Below are 15,877 nucleotides of genomic sequence, written 5' to 3' on the forward strand. Positions count from 1 at the left end.
TTCTGCCAAAGGCTTTGGATAATTTTTTTTGGCTAGGTTAATTCTTCTGGTTTGTTCAGCTGTTAAGATCTAAGCAGAAATGTTGAAATTATTACATTTCTATTGATTTGTCTTATTGCAGTTTGCAAGGGTTATATACTCTGATTCTAAACTACGACTCTGGGAATTCAAACCGGAGTGGAGCAGAGTCATTGGATTATAGAAGGAGTCACTTTTGAAAATATGTTTAATCAGTTAGGGATACGACTACTTTGTTGGAAAGTCAAGGGCCCATTATTCAGAGAGAACATTTTAGGAGGATTGGGAAGAGTGAGAAGGTCACAGAATCCTTCAGGCAAAAGTTTACCTTGGGTACTGGAAGAAGGCAGTCAAGTGCAACTGTTTTCACAGTCCAGAATAACTATGTGTCGGGGTACTCTGAGGCGTGCTGGCCAGAAATTAGGGAATTTGCTCTTACATATTGGGTGGTAATCTCTGGATTTATGTTTTGCACAAGCTGTTCAGAAGCAGGATAATCATCGACAACAAAGATGAAACTGCTCCATTTTATGTGAAAAACCTTAAAGGCAGAACTTATGTTAGGGCTCAGATTTGCACTGACATGTCTGAGGACATCATGTCCACGTGGTCTTCCATTCCTTCAAACATTTATCTATGCCTGGCCATCCAGGTAAGAAAGGAAACATTAAGACCTCTTAGAAGAATAGAACTGAGATCCTATGGATAGAAGTGGATTCTCGGAAGAAACCATTGTCAGGGGATATTAATTTAAAGTTTCCTTAAGAAAAAAAAACTGTGTGAGATTTCATTTCATTTCCTTCTCTGTATGTTCTTCATCAAAATAATTTGTATTAAGCCCCTTTCAACTTATAGGGTATTGCTAGATTTTCTTATTCAAAGAAAGTAGAATATATTCATCTTACTTTGCAGAATATGTTTTTCAGGGGCTCTTCATTGCATCCCAATTGAAACCCAAGTTTACCTTGAACTGAAGGAGAAACCTGGGAAAAATTAGGAAACATATCTGTGGCACAGTCCATAATATCAGGAACTAGTGTGGGTTTCCTCACCCTAAATTAATATCTAAACCTACTTTGGACAAACTAGAATGATCTGAAGTAACCTTTCCTTCAGGGATAACACATGATGCCTCCTTAATCAAAGAAAGAAAGGATGAGTACCACCAAGTAAAGATGAGTTGCTGATGCCCCTGTAGCAGGAGAATTGATTAGAGTATTCATATTCCCCTTGTATTTGAGAAAAAATTAAATTGCTTACAATAGCTCAGGAGGTCCTAGCATTGCATCATCTTCTAATGATACCGCACAGTCTAGCATATCCACATCTTTAGCTGAATATGCAAGAGCCTGAATATAGATTACATGATTCATGAAAAGTTGAGGTGTCCTAAGCATGATTGCCCCCTAAAAGTATATTCAACCAAAACGAAATGAGCACCAGACTGATGACTTCACAACATATCATGTGACTTTACTCAAGGAAGTAGCATAAGATTCCAGGATTTGCTCCCTCCTTTTGGATTTCAGTGAACCTTCACCAGAGGCATCAATGCTCCTTGGTCCGAGGTAAAATATCCCATGGGCCCCAAGCAGAAGGGATGGTTCCGAGAGACCATTTTGTCAAATGGGTAACTCTAAGGCCTATAAAAAATATCAATGTTTTTGAAAGGAGAAAAGTCTTAATCCGGTTTGATAGTAGGGGACTATCCATGATTACCTTCTATAAAAAACAATGATCCCATCACTCCAGGCCTCTACATTTTCAGAGAACTCCAGAAAATTCTTATCTCCAAGGACTCCACTACAGACGTGACAGCAATCTGAGGTTTATTCTGAAATCTTGTGTGAAGTCACTGTCTCTAATCCTTTTTTAAACTTACTATTAGCAGCACAGGTATGGGTGTGAGGGATATTTACCTTTCTGGTGAGTATCTTAGATAAGTGGCCTTGGATCCAGGGTGGAACTTTTATTCATTGGCCATGGGACGTCAATCCATTGTTCTTGGAGATTTTTTGGTGGTCAAAGTTGTATTGGCTATGCAATAAGGTTTGAGGAACAAGTTCTGGTCTTTATTAGTTGAATGGTATACCTGAGTCAGCCACGAACAAAGTGAGAGTCTCCTATGGATTCTTGTTCACAAGGATTCAGTCTCAGGTACACTACAGCAGAGGCTGACTGTTTGAGACACTCCTCAGTCACAAGGTCAATTCTAGATTTCGTTCCATCAGATGGCCAAGTCTCTGACCCCTCCATTGCAGACAGAGGAAGAATAAAGTGTTTCTATTCCAGGGCAGTTGATTTCTAGTGTATGTCGTTTCAGGGGCATTTGAGTCCTTTGATGTTTAATGATATCAGAGACAAATGATTGGATTTGTCTATTATTTTTCTTGTTAGATGTCGAATTATGTTTCTGTGGCTACCTACATTATCTTCTTTTGTGTTTTAAAAGTAGATTGTGTTCTTTCTTTTTCTGGGTGTAGTTTCCTGCCTTGTACTGGAATTTTCCACCTTTCATCTTTTGTAGGACTGGATTTGTGGAAAGATATTGTGTAAATTTGCTCTTGTCATGGCATATCTTGGAATCTCCATCTATGGTAGTTGAGAGGTTTTATAGCAGCCTGGGATGACATTTTTTTTCATTTATGATCTGTGTGATATATGCCCAGGACCTGATAGCTTTCATAGTCTATTTTAAGAAGTGTGGAATACTGATTGGTCTCCCTTTTTATGTAACTCAACCTTTTTTCCCTTACTGGTTTTAATATTTTTTCTTTGTTTTGTGTACTTTATATTTTAACTATTATGTGATGGAAGAAATTTATTTTCTGCTCCAAATTTTTGGGAGTTCTCTTTGAATTTTGTACGTGTAAGGTTGTCTCTTTCTTTAGGTTAGGGAAGGTTTCTACTATAATTTTGTTGAAGATATTTACTGACCCTTCAAAGTGGGAGTCTTCATTCTCTACTATACCTATTATCCTTAGGTTTTATCTTGTCATTTTGTCTGGGATTTTCCGGATGTTTTGGGTTAGGAGTTTTTTGTGTACCAAGAACTGTGGATCAGGTTGAACTATATGGAATAGATAGAAACAAAAGTATGCTGTAACAGACTACACCTCCATTCGTGGGTTCTGAGCACTCCAGGAAGTTACCTCTGAGAAGAAGAAGTCTCTCCTGTGCTCTTGAGTGAGTCAGCACTCCTGGAAGTCCATCTATTTCCTCATGGGATCTCATTCTTTCATGTCAAATATATTGCCAGATGAGATAATTGCTCAGTGAACACAGTATTGTGTTGAATATGACACAGACTATCTGTGACAAATTAAAATATATAGGCAATGTCAACTAGGTCATTGAATTGTAATATATTGAAGAATTCACATAATTACTACATGTTGGACTAACCAATGAATGGGATGCATATTTATTAAAATGAAGAATAGTATAAAGTTTATTTTTGAAACTTACTGAATCATGTAATAAATAATAAGTCTCCATTACTGTATCAGGTCCATAATAGTGGTATAGATTAGGAATGAATAAAATGTATTATGAACTTTCTTTTATAAAAATTGCATTATAGTTCAAGAAAAAGAAAGAAATGAATCCATAAATCAGTCTGTTACAGTTGATAGTATGCAAGTAGTTGAAGAATCTATTTTAAAAATATGGTCATGGAGATTGTCATAAGGAAGTGACATTTAAGTTAGATTAGATGAAATATAGTTGATCTATATTTTGGGCAAAATCACAGTAAATAGAAGGATGATAAAAGGACAAAGAGCTTGACATTTCCAAAAAGTAAATATGATAGTAGTTTGTATTGACTAAGAGATAGAAGAGCGGTCCAAATAAAGCTGAAGCTTAGGCAATGTCTCATATGGGAATATAGGAACAGTATTAGACATATAATTTTTATTTACTGTAAATGTCTTAGAAATCATTGAACAGTTTTAAATAAGTTTGTTTAACTCACAATGTATATAGAAGGGACTCTGGTTACTTATGTATTATGAGATGATACAGAGAATAATTTTAAGGATGTTTTTGAAGTCTATCTGGAAGTAGTGTCAGTGATAATGAAAAAGAGTCATATCAGAGAGCTATGTCGGAAATTGTTGTGTTTGGTAGAAGAATGAGTGTGGTGTGGGCAGGAAGAAAAGAAAGCCAATGTCTTTTTTTGAGCAAAAGAAAAGATGTTGGTGTTATTTACTCTGATGTGGAATATTTCATGGTAAGTGGATTTAGGAGAATTATAAAGGAATTTATTTTAGCCCCTTGAAGATGCTTGAAAGAACCTCTAACTCACTAGACATTCCTACTTACTGTTCATTGTTTGGTGATTTAATCCATTACTAAGACCATTATTAGCTGTTATATAACAAAACTCACTTTAATATCTGTATTTTTTAAGTTATAAATGGGAGTACTTATTTAATGAAGAGCAAACCTATGATTATATTACATGCTTATTTAGTATATTCAGACAAATTATTTGCCCATATACTTACTACAAACATTTTGTATTGCAATTATAATTTAATCCAATTTAATTGGTGCTGACACACTCTTTGATTAGAATTTAATAGCTCATGAATGTGAATTTCACAGAAAGAAGTCATTTTTCAGATTTTGTAAATTTACAAACCCTAGAAGAGTAAAAACATGTAATAAATTCTAGCTCTTCTACTTTTAATCTTTAGTATTTTAGTGTGTTATGATATACATGCAAAAATTCCTAACCCAGATGATTTTAACTATAATATCCAGTACTATTAAACATATCAATAGTATTTTACAAATATGAATAATCTATGCTTTCAGAAAATTTTCATCAAAGGAGCAAGAAATTCTTCATAACTTCAACACAACATGGCCTTTGGGAACAGAATAAAACACAAATAAGGAAAGGCGGAAAATTATTGACACATGCACTGTTCTTGGTTTGAAATTTAACAATCATGCTAGTTATAGGATACAGCTTTGAAATTCGAGTCAATGAGAGGATGAAAAATACTGAGGAAGAGTAGGTAAATTGAATTCTTGCTACATGAACAAAAACACTGGATCTGAAGGTAAGGTACATTTTATATAATGACCCTCGTCTTCTGACACTATTTATTCAATGCTTTGGTATTTGTTCGTATATTATGTTCCAAAAACATATCAATGATTCTGGTTATTCTTAATTAATGAACATGCATTTCAGCTGATTTAATATTCCACATTATCTTAATATTCTTCTGCATTTTTCAGTATGAAAATATAGATAATTATTTTGATTAGAGTAAAATTTTATTTTTTTATCTTATGAGAGAAGAAATTATTAATCAAGAATGGATATTTGATATTTTCTAAAAGATGTTAATAGAGGTTGAAACCGTATATATAAGATCAACCATTTATACCTTTTCCAAATGAAACTCATTGAAATGTCAGTACACATGTAGTACATAAATGGAATGATACATAGGAATAAAAACATCCCCTATGCATCCAGAATCATCTGTTATACACATGATGAAAGCCAATATTAGGAAGAGAAGATGGTACAGCCACTTTGCAGGAAAATCAGCTTCATTCAAAATGAAGATTGAGCTGGGAAGTGATTTGACTAAGTGTAGTTAAGAATAATGTAAATGCCCAAAAATTGCAATCTGACTAAGTGGTATTTCCTCGTTGCAGGAGGTATGTTGTTAGGGGTAGGCTTTGAGGTTTCAAAAGACTGAAGCTATTTCAATCTAGTTTTCTCCACCTTCTGCTTATGGTCTGAGATGTAATCTTTCAGCAACCTCTGCCTGTTTATCTTTACTCTGATATCATCCATCACTGACTCTGATATTCTGGATTATAAGCCCAAATAAAGTATTTCTTTTTTAAAGGAAAGAATAATATAAATGAGTTTAATGTTATGAGAAGCAGACCTTGTTTACCTGATATGGTTGCCTTTTCCTTTCTTAGCTTGGGCCATCAAACTTCTGCTATGTTGAATGAGAAATTTCCATATTCTCTACTCTCACATATTGCAGTTTGTCACTTGGCCCTCAGGACCCCCTTATACCTGGGGCTGTATTTTTGTTCTTGGAAGTTAGAAAGTTTGGACTTCCTGACTTTGGAGGCAGGGTTAAAAGTAAATGGGAAGTGAGTGATATACATACCACAACTCTTCTATTTTAGTATGTAAATGGGGGTTATTAGAGGATGGGATTACTGAGGTGAGCATAAAGGAAAGGTGCTGCTTTATTTGAAATGTTTTCTTACCTCATTCTGTGCCCTTGTAAAGGACCAGTCTTATCTCTCAGGCCTGGCCATGTTCCTGTCACTCCTCACCTGCCTATCTCTTGCAGCTCTTAATTCTAGTTCCTACTTCTCACTCTAGGTTTCATCTTGACCAGATTTAGTTCATTTTTCAGTGCTCCTGCTCTGAAACGTACACAAGTTCTTTTTCTTTTGTTTTATTTTCAAACTTTCAATGTTTATATTCGTTTTTGTTTTACCTCTTTTATGGAAGCCTTAGAGGAGAATCATTCATGGATGTCTCTTTTGATTGGAATGAAAAAATAATGAAAAAAATCTTTTTTTTAAATTACAGGACATTTTCATGTCTAAGTTTTTCTCTTACATACACCTGCCATGCTAGTTTATCTCCCTGTCTTGTCCTTAGTCCTTTCCTCCCCTTGGTACTTGGATACTGCCTCTTAGGACTTACTGCAGAACCATAAATGCTGGCATACACAAGGGAGGTGTTGATTCTTCATCACTTTTCTAACTTTTTTTCTCCCTTCTCTCTTGATCTGTTTGAATAAATTTGGATCTCTGTACTCAATAGTATATTGCTATAGTGCTTGGGCCATGAAAATATCTGTTATTGTTGCCTTGTCATAGTTTTACAGCTCAGGTTTGGCCTAGTTACACTTTGGGATCTAAGTCCAAGAAGTTTGAGGACTTTAATAAAAACTTGTCAGGAGCTAAAAATACTTTTAAATGATTTCTTAATACATGACGCCTAGAAAACCCTTTCATAAATCATGGATAAAGCAATCTGAGATTCTTGTTTCTGTAAAGTACTTAAAAATATGAAAGGGAGAAAGGCCATGGCTTGCTCACTCTTGTCATTAGATAGGGCGCTCAGATATGAGTTTTCCTGCGATTTCTGGTTAGAACATAAAGATGTCTTTGGTAGTTTGCATTACCAGATTGCTTATATTAATTCCCCTTTTGCTATTGTTTTGGTTTTCTGTCTTCATTGTTTCCAATAGGACCATAGCTCCCCACTTTGTGTAGATAAAAGGTGGGTCCAGTACAGCTGTTATTGTTCTGGCACACAAACTACTTTTTGGGAACAAATGTTCACCATTGTATAGTTGACAGTGGTTTGAAATTCTTTCCTTGTCCTCAGTTTCTTGTAACAACATATTCTTTACATCTTCTTTAATTAATTGTATTGACCTCCCTGTAATCGTATTATGTATCTGTGTGTATGGAAGAAAGATTTTCTTTAAATATTCTGTGGTTTGTGGGTTTATTCTTCCATAAAGTATTTCCCAACACCACATGACCTCAGGCCATTACTAGGAATTACTGTATGCTGGGAACATTGGGGGAGGATAGTGTGAAATTAATCACTGTCCTTTGTTTCAGAGATTTTTATTTTTTAATAAGTAACCAATACTATACAAATAGCTAACTAACTCTTGTGTTCCCCTTCCTGTATGGCTGCTGGTGTAAATAAAATGCATTTTTTCATTGATAAACAATAATAAAATCTCATAAAGGCACAAACATACTTAAAGACAGAAAATATTCACAAAGGAAAATCCATTTAAAATGGAGATAAAATATAAACAAAATGAGATCAAAAGACCCATTCAGAAACATGATATTAAAAATGTCATTGTCAAGTTACAAATTTTTAAGATGAGATAATAATAATATATACTTAAGAAGAGATGAAAACCATTAAATGCACTGTGTGCCCAAAATGTTCACTCAAAATATAGTATATACCAAAGAATGGAATGGAGCTCTCATTCTTGCTACTATAGAGGCAAAATGGAAGAATTACTATTAGGCTAAACCCAACCTAGATTTCATAGTGCCAAACTATCAAGAAAGCTAGTGTTTCAAAAATACCACATTAAGCAAATATCGATAATAAAAACAAATATAAAAATAAGAAAGTATTGAAGACCAGCACTAGTCCATGATAATCTGATAGGGTGCATGGGATTATTTCAGTATTCTGGTATCTATATGGACCTGTTTAGTGACACAGTATATGGTAAGTTTGGAGAAGTTACTTTTAGGTGCAAAGAAAACAGGTATATTCTCTAGTTTTAGGATGAAATGTTATTTAAATATCTGCTAAATCCATTTGGATGATTATTTCTGTTATTTTTAATGTGTCAGTTTAGTTTCAGTTGCCACAAACGGTCAATTGATTAACTTGGGTATTGAAATCTCCTACTATTATCGTGTTGGCGCCAATATACTCTTTGAGGCTTAGTGATTTTCTTTTGGTGAATTTAGGTGCCCTAGCATTTGAAACATAGTTGTTCATAATTGATAGTTCATCTTAGTATTATTTTTTCTTTTACAATTATTTTGTCCTTCCTTATCATTTTTGATATCTTTGGTTGAAAGTCAATTGTATTCAATGTAAGAAAGTCTATTTCCGTTTTATTTCTTGGGACCATTTGCTTGGAATTTCTCTCCAGCCTTTTACCTTGAGATAGTGACTGTCTATATAATTAAGGTATATTTCCTGTATGCAGCAAAATGTTCGGTCCACTTTATTTATTCAATCCCTTATTTTATATATTCTTATTGGAGAATTAAGTCCATTGATGATAAGAGATATTAAATAAAATTTATTGTTCTTTCCTGCTATTTTTATTGTTAGAAATGGAATTACTTTTGTGTGGCTATCATCTTTTGGGTTTGTTGAAAGATTAATTCCCAAATTTTTCCTAGGGTGTAGTTCCTTTCTTGTGTTGGAAGTGTCCATCTACTATCCCATGTAGGGCTAGATTTGTTGAAAGATGTTTTGTAAATTTGGCTTTGTCATGGAGTATCTTGGTTTCTGCATTCATGGTAAGTGAAAAATTTACCAGATATCCAAGCCTGGAGATCCAGAAATAAATGCAAACACCTACGGTAACTTTATCTTTGACAAATGTTCTAAAACCATTTAATGGAAAAAAGACAGAATTTTCAAAAAATGGTGATGGTTCAATGTGAGGTCAGCATATAGAAAAATCAATTATTTAAACAAACTCACAGGGTGGGGGAACAAATTATCACATTGTTAGATGGTGACAAAAAATGAAAACAATCAATACCTCTTCATGTTAAAAGATTTGGTACATATTATAAATTCAAGGTCCATACATAAACTTAGTAAAAACAATATTACAAAAAGAGTACCCAACATCAACATAAATGGAGAGAACCTTGAAGCAATTCAACAAATATCTGGGAATAGAAAAGGTTGCCCAATCTCCACTTACTTCTTTAATATAGCACTAGAAATCTTATTCACAGAAATTAGACAACCAAAGGAGATAAAGGGAATTCAAGAAGTCAAAATATCATGATTTGTATATGATATGATAGTATATTTTAGTGACCCCAAAAATTCAACCAGAGAACTCCTTCAGCCAATAAACAACTTCTGTAAAATGGCTGGATATAAAATTAACTCAAACAAATCATTACGCTTCCTCTACTTCAAGGATAAACAGGTTGAGAAGAAATTAGGGATATGACAATTTTCACATTAGTCACAAATAATAAAAAATACCTCAGTGTGACTCTAACCAAGCAAGTAAAAGGTCTTTATGACAAGAACTTCAACTCTGTGAAGAAAAAAAAATGAAGAAAATCTCAGATGGAAAGATTTTCCATGCTTATGGATTGGTAGAGTTAATATTGCAAAAATGGCAAACTTGGCAAAAGCAATCAACATATTCAAGGCAATCGCTATCACAATTCCAACTCACTGCTTCATAGAGTTAGAAAGAGCAATTTGAAAATTCATTTGAAATAACAAAAAACCCATGACAGAGAAAACTCTCCTCAACAAGAAAAGAACTTCTTTACTTTTTCTTTTTTTTCTGCTTGTAAAGTTTATTCACCACAAGGGCACCCCTAAAGGAAGAAGCAGGAGCTGATATCTGATCTGTGTTCTTCTTGAAAGCCTTGCATCGTAACACAGCATAAGGATAGCAAAAGGATGGGAAGGTTTGCTTTTCATTTGTGGAACATTCCGTACATGTAATACAATGTGCTCTGATCAAGTGCACCCACAATCCCTCCTGCTCCTCCTAGACCTGTCCGCATCTCATCTCCCTTCCAAATTTCTGTAGTCTTTCGCTTAATTTTTTTTGCATATTTCTAACACTGGATCCTTTCATTTCTTTTTTTAATTAACTTGAGTATTTCTTATTTACATTTTGAGTATTATTCCCTTTCCCGGTTTCCAGGCCAACATACCCCAACCCCTCCACCTCCCCTTCTTTATGGGTATTCCCCTTCCCATCCTTCCCCCATTGCCGCCCTCCCCCCAACAAACATGTTCACTAGGGGTTCAGTCTTAGCAGGACCAAAGACTTCCCCTTACATGAGTGATCTTACTAGCATGTTCAATGCTACTATGAGGTCAGAGTTCAGGGTCAGTCCATGCATAGTCTTTAGGTACTGGGTTAGTCACTGGAAGCTCTGGTTGCTTGATATTGTTGTTCATATGGGGTCTAGAGCCCCTGCAAGTTCTTCCAGTTATTTCTCTGATTCCTTCAACGGGTTTCCTGTTCTCAGTTAAGTGCTTTGCTGCTGGCATTTGCCTCAGTATTTGCCATATTCTGGCTGTGTCTCTCAGCAGATATCTACAACTGACTCCTGTCTGCCTGATCTTCTTTGCTTCATCCATCTTGTCTAATTGGGTGGCTGTATATGTATGGGACACACGTAGGGTAGGCTCTGAATGGATGTTCCTTCTGTCTCTGTTTTAATCTTAGCCTCTCTATTCCGTGCCAAGGGTATTCTTATTCCCCTTTTAAAGAAGGAGTGAAGCATTTACATTTTGATCATCCATCTTGAATTTCATGTGTTCTAGGCATTTAGGGTAATTCAAGCATTTGGGTTAATAGCAACATATTAATGAGTGCATACCATATGTGTTTTTCTGGGATTGGGATACATCACTCAGGTTGATATTTTCCAGTTCCATCAATTTGCCTATGAATTTCATAAAGGCATTGTTTTTGATAGCTGAGTAACATTCCATTGTGTAGATGTACCACATTTTATGTATCCATTCCTCTGTTGAAGGGCATCTGGGTTCTTTCCAGCTTCTGGCTATTATAAATAAGGCTGCTATAAACATACTGGAGCACGTGTCTTTTTTATATGCTGGGGCATCTTTTGGGTATATGCCCAAGAGAGGTATAGCTGGATCCTCAGGCAGTTCAATGTCCAATTTTCTGAGGAACCTCCAAACTGATTTCGAGAATGGTTGTACATTCCCACCAACAATGGAGGAGTGATCCTCTTTCTCCACATCCTCGCCAGCATTTGCTGTCACCTGAGTTTTTGGTCTTAGCCATTCTCACTGGTGTGAAGTGAAATCTCAGGGTTGGTTTGATTGGCATTTCCCTTATGACTAAAGATGTTGAACATTTCCTTAGGTGTTTCTTAGTCATTTGGCATTCCTCAGCTGTGAATTCTTTGTTTAGCTCTGAACCTCACTTTTAATAGGGTTATTTGTCTCCCTGCGGTCTAACTTCTTGAGTTATTAGTACATTTTGGATATAAGGCCTCTATCTGTTGCATGATTGGTAAAGATCTTTTCCTTCTTTGGGAATCACTATCCCTTACCTCAAACTGTATAACAGAAAAATAATGATAAAAATTTAATGGTTATGGTACAGAGACAGATACCCACATCAATGGAATAGAATTGAAGACCCAGAAATGAAGGCACATCCCAGGCACTTGATATTTGACAAAGGAGCCAAAACCATCCAATGGAATAAACATAGCATTTTCAACAAATAATGCTGGTTTGACTGGAAATTAGCATGCAGAAGAAGGGAAATCAATCAATTCTTATCACCGCATACAAAGCTCAAGTCAAAGTGGATCAAGGGTCTCCACATAAAATCATATAACCTAACACTAATAGAAGAAAAAATGTGAAAGAATCTTGGACACTTGGGCACTGGGGAAATTTCCTGAATATAAAACCAATGGCTTATGCTCTAAGATCAAGATTTGACAAATGGAACTTCATAAAATTGTAAAGCTTTTGTAAGGAAAAAGGCACTGTCATTAGGAAAAAGGAGCAACCAATCGATTAAGAAAAGATCTTTACCAATCCTACATATGATAGAGGGCTAAATTCAATCTAAACAAAAACTCAAGGAATTATGTTACAGGGAATCAAATAGTCCTTTCAAAATGGTGTATAGAGCTAAACAATGAATTCTTAACTAAGGTGTATCAACATCCTTACCCATCGGGTAAATGTAAACCAAAAAAAAAAAAAAAAAAAAAACCTGAGGTTCCACAGCACACCAATCAGAATGGCTAAGATAAAAACAAATTCAGATGACAAATGATAATTAAAAGGAGGTAGAGAAAGAGGAACACTCCTCCAATGTTGGTGGGATTGCAAGCTGGTATAACCACTCTGGAAATCAGTCTGGAATTTTCTAACACAATTGGTAATACATGAGGATCCTGCAATACCACTTCTTGGTTATTTACCCAAAAGATGCTCCAACATGTAACAAGGACACATGATGCTATATGTGTATAGCAACAATATATATATATATATATACATATATATATATAATTATATGTGCATACATACATATATATTGTATTATAAACACACACACACACACACACAAACATATTCATAAGAAAGAATCCACAGGTCATATGAAGCCCAAGCATAAAGAAGACCAAAATGTGGATGCTACATTGTTTCTAAGAAAAAGGAACTAAATATTCATGGGAGGAAATACAATGATAAAGAGTCAAGCAGGGACTGAAGAAGGGTTAACCAGAGACTGCCCCATGTGGGGATCCATCCACTATGCCGCCACCCAATCCAGACTTTATTGCTGATGCCAACAAATCCTTACTGATACAAATCAGATATGGATGTCTCATGAGAGGCTCTGACAGATCCCTACTGATATAAATGAGGATGGTTGCAGCTAACCATTGGATTAAACAAGGGGGTTTCAATGGAAGTTTTAGAGAAAATACTTAATGATCTGAAGGGATTTGCAAAACCCCAGGAAAAACAACACCACCAACCAACAAGATCCCACTATAAATTCGGGGGATTAAACAACCCACTAGTGAGTACAGATTGAGGAACCCACGATACCAGCCACATGTGTGGCAGAGAAATTCACTGTCGAGCATGATTGGAAGGAAAAGCCTTTAATACTGTGAAGACTTATATCCCCAGTGTAGGGTAATGCCAGAGGATTGAGGTTGAGGTGGGTGGGTGGGAATGGGAACATCCTCAAAGAAGCTGAAGTGGGGGTTTATGGGAAAGGTAGGAAAGGATATACCACTTGAACTGAAAATACATAAAATATTCAGGAAAAATTATTAAATAAAAATGACACTATGTCTCATTAAATTAATAGTAAAATATCATTTACCATTTCTGATATTGGCTCAAATATTAGAGTTTAGCATTAATTTCTTTGGTCTCTTTTGCTGTCTATAGGCAATATGTCCCTTTTTTCTATGCCTTATTTTAAAAGAACTGTATTTTACAATTTAAATAAATATAGAATGGAAAAAATACTGACATCATTTGTGATTCAAAGATAATAACAATTTTACTATATTTCCCTTTAGTAAAAGTTAGACATCTCCGTGAAGACACTTTGATGGATAATATCAAAATATGTTTATAGGAATGGTACATCAAGTACTTTTTGTTAATAGCGTCAGTCAGGAAATGGTTCTAATATTTATGCATTATGGTAGCTGATTATGGAAGAAACTAAATGTTCTTAGATTTTGTAATAATGCATATAAATAATTAATTCTTAATGTTTGTTGACAGAAGGAAGTTATCAATGAATATATATATATATATATATGGCACACGTTTCTAATATAAATAGAGCAAATTAAATATATAATTTATGAACTAAAGGTGAGTAAAAGTAAGATCTATCATTGATTCTACCTACAGTTGGAGTTAAGACATGATTCATGGATCCATGTATTTCTTTCTAGACATCCAATGAGATAAAATTAGTGTGGAAAAAGATAAAAATGCAATTAGCATGTGTGATCTAGTGTACATATTTAAAAATTGCTTTTGAAAAATACTCAGAAAATATTTTCAAGGTTATATATACATCATATACAAAAATTAACTGTGTCCATAAATTATCAATATCACTCAAGCTACTTTCTCTGGTCTTATTATATTTGAATTATCAAATGAACATGTATATGTATGTATGTATACTCAAACAGGCACACTCACACACACACACACACACACACACACACACACACACACAAAATACTTCTAAAAATTTAAAACAAATTAGTAAATAATAGTCTTTCAGAGAAAATAATGAAAAAGGATGAACTAAATTCCAGTACTCCCAAAAGTGTACATTCTAGCATATAAAACTTTGCCTTATAAGTTTTAGAAAAATACATATGTGGCCAATATATGTAATCAGATCCCATTTGGACTTATTACTCAGAGTTAAAGTAGATAATAAAATGGAGTGGGAAAAATATTAAATAACAAGATTTAGCTATACTTTTTCAATTATACAAAAAAATCTGAGAAACAGTTAAATGACACAGCATTTAAAATTGCTTTCTATTAAGCATTGATATCTACGTTTAGTCTTCATAGTCTAAATAATAGAGAGAACTAAATCTCACAAGTTGTTTCCTGGCTTAAATACAATTTTCTTTGCTTGTGAATGTACACAGAACCAATTAATATAATAAAAATGGATAGATGTTGTGTTACAAAAAGTAAAAGACCTTTTGTTTATTTATTCGGTATGAATTTATTTTTGTAGAATGTCTTCCCATGTTTCTGTTGGATATTTTATAAATCCTTACTTTGGTGCGGTTGGTGCTTAAGTTTAACTGAACATGGCTGCATATGTCAATATAGTAGAAATGGATTCTTGGGGCAGAGATTACCTTTGTGTTAAACCTGATTAAAATGAATGGTGGTCACAGTGTGCACAACCAAATAGAAGGTAATAAACTGTGGCTTCGGGTACCCATCTTTTTATGAGATTTCACTTTGTAGTGTTGGAAAAATTGTTCTGTGATATCATGAGATTGTGCAGTAAACAGTCCTTTTCTTTATTCCTGTAATGAAAGCAAACATTTATTGTTTTCAGTTCCTTCAGAGAGCTTGCTAGGAGACTAGATCAAGGAGGAACTTGGGAAGAGGGACTTAGATATGCAAAATATATTTTTGGTATTGGATTTCTTCTAGGTACTTTAGGGAACTAACTTCATAAGATTTGGAATATAATCAGAAAAGAGCTTGTTAAAGATGTAGAAAAGCACGTGGTGTGGTTGCACAGGCCTTTAATCTTAGTACTAGGGAGCAGAAGCAGGCAGAACTCTAAGTTCAAGGCCAGCTTGGTCTACAGAGAGAGAAAGAGAGAAAAGGTGAGAGAGAGAGAGAGAGAGAGAGAGAGAGAGAGAGAGAGAGAGAGAGAGAGAGAGAGAGAGTTTTCTGGTACTGCCAGGGATATAAAAGAAACACTGTCAAAAAAATGTTCAAGAATAAGTTCCGTATTATACAAAGAAAAAAATTCTCATTTTATTT

Source organism: Rattus norvegicus, chromosome X (genome assembly GCF_021556685.1).
Source record: "Rattus norvegicus strain SHRSP/BbbUtx chromosome X, alternate assembly SHRSP_T2T, whole genome shotgun sequence".
Lineage (NCBI taxonomy): Eukaryota > Metazoa > Chordata > Mammalia > Rodentia > Muridae > Rattus > Rattus norvegicus.